This window comes from Borostomias antarcticus, assembly GCF_949987555.1.
Source record: "Borostomias antarcticus genome assembly, chromosome: 14".
In the NCBI taxonomy this organism is placed as follows: domain Eukaryota; kingdom Metazoa; phylum Chordata; class Actinopteri; order Stomiiformes; family Stomiidae; genus Borostomias; species Borostomias antarcticus.
Window position 1 is genome coordinate 14,324,196 of NC_140247.1, and position 6,088 is coordinate 14,330,283.

Consider the following 6,088-nt stretch of genomic DNA (forward strand, 5'->3'; position numbering starts at 1 on the left):
GAATCACTATGTTATACACTACTGAATTACTGTTATACACTACTGAATTACTGTTATATACTACTGAATCACTATGTTATACACTACTGAATTACTGTTATACACTACTGAATTACTGTTATATACTACTGAATCACTATGTTATACACTACTGAATTACTGTTATATACTACTAAATCACTATGTTATACACTACTGAATTACTATGTTATACACTACTGAATTACTGTTATACACTACTGAATCACTATGTTATACACTACTGAATCACTATGTTATACACTACTGAATTACTGTTATACACTACTGAATTACTGTTATATACTACTGAATCACTATGTTATAGACTACTGAATTACTGTTATACACTACTGAATTACTGTTATATACTACTGAATCACTATGGTATACACTACTGAATCACTATGTTATAGACTACTGAATCGTACTAACTGCTGCTACATGATTTGCATTTAGTATAGGTCAACCGTGTGATTTCCATGTTATAAGTGGAATCCATTCTTAAAGGCGTTCTTGGTGAATCGAGGTCTTGTCCGTGGTGGTCATATTCCTCCCTGTCTGTGTGATGAAGTGGGCCTGGGGGTCAAACTGTCACTTCTCACTGAAAACCTCTCTTTCATTGCCTACGGGGCCGAACGTCGTCCGCGCCCCTGACCAGATCACGGCTCTGTCAGGCTCATCTGTCATCAGGGAGGGGCGGGGCCAACGGCGCAAGTTCACACGGTGGTGAATGGGTGTCCTGTGTGGCGCTGGGTGGTCTGGTCCAGACGTGACCTCCGTAGCGGACCCCTACTGCCCAGGGAGGCAGCTCTGAACCGGGACACGCCGCCCTAGCAGTGTGACCCCCGCGTCGTCGAGGGACGCAGAGTTCCTCATATTATGCAAAGTACAAGAGAGCAAAGAGGAGCTCTTTATTGAGGTGATAGCTACAGACAGTCGAAGTCATGTAGTCATGTCTAGGGGCTAACTGGACGCCTTCCTATTTGAAGGACATAGGGAATCATAGCTGGATTAAAAATCAAACAAACATATATATATATATATATTATTATTATTATGTATCTTGGAATACTATTTATCTGTTTACGTATGTGTGTTAATTTATGGTTTATTACTAAACAAGGCAATCTAAAAAGTAAACTGTAGTAGCCTATAACTACAGCAAGGCAGTGTGTGGTAAAGAGGATGTCTTCTTTACTGGGTTGCTTCGAGTACCGAACAGTTTTAAATATTTTGCTCTGCTTCTCCTGTGAACTGTGAAGGTCATTTTCCTGTTAGAGAAGAGGTGCAATGGAAAGTGCCTGCTTGTCTTGGAAATGTACCGCTTGTTTGTCCAAACTTTGTACTATAACATTATTGTTTGGACTTAGATCGGGACCCCATCTAGGGTCCGGTTGATAGGTACTTATGATTTATCACATCATTCATATTGTCCAATCATATTGTAGCCTTACATGATCATTAACATGCTATATTAAAGTGCGATGTTACTTGATTGACCCCAGTTGCAACCATCTGGGACGAAGTGTTGTTGATGCTCTGTCGATAAACGCACCAAGTCTCAACCGTCTCAGTTCTGTTGTCCGCCTGTTTCATTACAAGTATCAAGACTTCTACACTTCCAACCTACCAACCAGCCTACCAACCTGTCTACCAGCCTACCAACCTGTCTACCAGCCTGTCTACCAACCTGTCTACCAGCCTACCAACCTGTCTACCAGCCTACCAACCTGTCTACCAGCCTGTCTACCAGCCTACCAACCTGTCTACCAGCCTACCAACCTGTCTACCAACCTACCAACCTGTCTACCAATCTGTCTACCAGCCTACCAACCTGTCTACCAGCCTACCAACCTGTCTACCAGCCTACCAACCTGTCTACCAACCTACCAACCTGTCTACCAATCTGTCTACCAGCCTACCAACCTGTCTACCAGTCTACCAACCTGTCTACCAGCCTACCAACCTGTCTACCAACCTGTCTACCAGCCTACCAACCTACCAACCTGTCTACCAGTCTACCAACCTGTCTACCAACCTACCAACCTGTCTACCAGCCTGTCTACCAGCCTACCAACCTGTCTACTAGCCTACCAACCTGTCTACCAGCCTACCAACCTGTCTACCAGCCTACCAGCCTGTCTACCAGCCTACCAACCTGTACCAGCCTACCAACCTGTCTACCAGCCTACCAACCTGTCTACCAACCTACCAACCTGTCTACCAACCTGTCTACCAGCCTACCAACCTGTCTACCAGTCTACCAACCTGTCTACCAACCTACCAACCTGTCTACCAGTCTACCAACCTGTCTACCAACCTGTCTACCAGCCTACCAACCTACCAACCTGTCTACCAGCCTACCAACCTGTCTACCAGTCTACCAACCTACCAACCTGTCTACCAGCCTACCAACCTGTCTACCAGCCTACCAACCTGTCTACCAACCTACCAACCTGTCTACCAGCCTACCAACCTGTCTACCAACCTACCAACCTGTCTACCAGCCTGTCTACCAGCCTACCAACCTGTCTACCAGCCTACCAACCTGTCTTCCAACCTACCAACCTGTCTACCAACCTGTCTACCAGCCTACCAACCTGTCTACCAGTCTACCAACCTGTCTACCAACCTACCAACCTGTCTACCAACCTGTCTACCAACCTGTCTACCAACCTGTCTACCAGCCTGTCTACCAACCTACCAACCTGTCTACCAGCCTGTCCAACAACCTACCAACCTGTCTACCAACCTGTCTACCAACCTACCAACCTGTCTACCAGCCTACCAACCTGTCTACCAGTCTACCAACCTGTCTACCAACCTACCAACCTGTCTACCAACCTGTCTACCAACCTGTCTACCAGCCTACCAACCTGTCTACCAGCCTACCAACCTGTCTACCAACCTGTCTACCAGCATGTTAACCAACCTGTCTACCAACCTTTCTACCAGCCTGTTAACCAACCTGTCTACCAACCTGTCTACCAACCTGTCTGCCAACCTGTCTACCAGCTTGTTAACCAACCTGTCTACCAGCCTGTTAACCAACCTGTCTACCAGCCTGTCTACCAACCTGTCTACCAGCCTGTTAACCAACCTGTCTACCAGCCTGTTAACCAACCTGTCTACCAGCCTATTAACCAACCTGTCTACCAGCCTGTCTACCAACCTGTCTACTAGCCTGTCTACCAACCTGTCTACCAGCATGTTAACCAACCTGTCTACCAACCTGTCTACCAGCCTGTTAACCAACCTGTCTACCAACCTGTCTACCAACCTGTCTACCAGCCTGTTAACCAACCTGTCTACCAACCTGTCTACCAACCTGTCTACCAGCTTGTTAACCAACCTGTCTACCAGCCTGTCTACCAGCCTGTCTACCAGCCTGTTAACCAACCTGTCTACCAGCCTGTTAACCAACCTGTCTACCAGCCTGTCTACCAACCTGTCTACCAACCTGTCTACCAGCCTGTCTACCAGCCCCTCCTGATACTGCTCTCAGTGACAGAGAGAGAGAATCCTCTTCTCCAGCATGTCATCTCTGACCGTCCTCAGTCTCCTCAGCCTCTCCCTGGCTGCAGGGCTCTGCACTCCCCCGACTGACCAGCAGGTGGAGCTACAGCATGACTTATTCTAAGAAACAAATTCCTAAGAGACAAAATTGGACCAAAAATAGGATTTCTACATAGAAACAAATCATGTTTCACCCAGAGGAGTAGGCAAGGGATTATAAAGACAAACATCCTGCAAATTCAAATCAAAACAAACTTTGTTTGTATAGAGCAGTTGTCAGACAATAATCTTGAGGTCTGTAACAAGGTTAAATATCTTGGTCGTTTTATTACTGATCAGTTGGCAGATGATATAGACATATACGGGCAATACCGCAGGATGTATGCCCACGCCAACACTCTTGCATGAAGGTTTGGCACGTGCTCAGTTGGAGTGAAGGCGTCTGTTCAGAGCATTCTGTACTCTACTCTATACTGCCCCCCTGTGGTTCTGCTATAAAAAGGCTGGTATCCAGAGACATCAAGTAGCTTATAATGACGCTATGGTGTGCATGTACAGGGTGTCACCAGTCAAGAATTGCAGCATACTTCAGAGATAAGATTTTTTTTTTAAAAAGGAAATTAGGAGGAATGTCAACCAGGAAAGGCCATGTGTCTTGCTTGTTGAACCTCTTCCTCCATTATTGTACTGGAGTACATTATTAGTAGGCTACTCCATTATTGTACTGAAATGTACTGACAAACATTTCCCTCGCACTACCCCACCTTGGCTTTTAAGGAGTCGTCTCATGAGACGACTCCTTAAAAGCCAAGGTGGGGTAGTGCGAGGGAAATGTTTGTCAGTACTGGAGTCTGCACCTTTCATGCAGTCTTAAGGACTTTGATGTATAAATGTATGCAACGTCTGGATGAGATCACAGCGTTATAGTGGCTCTGTCTAACCCTGTGATGAGCCGTTCCCGATACACATCCAGGCTAGTTAGTGTAATTGGTACAATTGTCTTGTGTCTTCTTTATGTACTTTTATGGACCTGAGTCTGCCAATAAAGCATTCATTCATTCATTCATTTAATACACAGAGGCAACACAATGTGCTTTACAGAGAGCAATGGGGGGATGGATATACAGTAGATCCTACCCCTACATTATTGCCAAAAGTATTGCAAAATTTGTTTTGAAAATATCAGTGCGGATAGGATGGAATGGGCATATGAAGGACTTAAGTTGGGCAAGGCAAGTTTATTTGTACAGCACATTTCAGCAACAAGGCAATTCAAAGTGCTTTAGATGAGACATTAAAAGCATCAAGACAAAGTGCAACACATAAAAGGTCATATAAAACGAAATGCAAAAAAGGACACTCTTTTCTTTATCACATACTGAAACCTTCTCTCTCTCCACTCACCTACTGTCCTTCTGTAGTTGCTCGCTGGCTTTTCACCAGTGCCTCAAACATCCTTTCTGAGCAAGGGACCACATCAGCTGTCAGTGGCCTACTGTTGAGTCACTATAGGCACACCTTGCACCAAAAATCCAACTTCTCCATTTTCAACATACTGTACATTTCCTTCTTTCTCTTCCTCCCTCAAGCCGTTCTACTCACATTCTCTTGTACTTTGTAGAACATTTAAAACAAAGTTACAGTGCAGTGTTTGAATAAATAATTATTGGTTTGGGATACTACTTTTCTCAGCATTTCTGTGTAAACAAGCTCACATGTCCGTTACATGGAGGAAGAGGTTCAACAAGCAAGACACATGGCCTTTCCTGGTTGACATTCCTCCTAATTTACTCCTTTTTTTTTAATCTTATCTCTGAAGTATGCTGCAATTCTTGACTGGTGACACCCTGTACATGCACACCATAGCCCCTATCCTAAAGTCCCTTGACCCTAGTGCCTTAAGATTCACACTTAAGAAGAACTCATCATTTCATGCTCTACCAAAAATGAGAGTGGCCTTCCTTTAAACTCAGGAGAATACAACATGGAGTCTTTATTTACGTATAGATGTTTGAAACTATCCCGCTAGCTCACACTTACTAGAATTAAACGTTCCTGCACGAATTGGGGAAACGCTACTTTTTGCATTATGGGCCCTAAACTCTGGAACTCCTTTCAGAAACAAAACAAGCTCTGATCCCTTATTCCTCCCCATACACTTAGATAATTATTAACTGATACCTATAGGACTGTAGTTTGTAAATGCCATTGATGCTAGTCATTTCCTTACTGTACTTTAATAATTATTCTACCTGTACTGTCATTACTTTTCTACTTCTCGTACTCTGCTACGGATGAACATTGCTGAATCACTCAGCTGTAGGGGTAGGCTATTCTTTCATTGCCTGTTTAGTTTTGGAATGTTAGGAAATAATTCACTTTTCCAATTTGTTATGGAAACTTGGACGCTAAATCATTAGTTTGTTGGAGTTTGTTGGAAAATCATATAATAAGCACACTCGTCAAACATAGCCAAACAAAACCTTAACAAACGCTGATTGAACAAGTTGAATCAGGGAAAACAGATTCAGGGAAAACAGATTCCAACAAA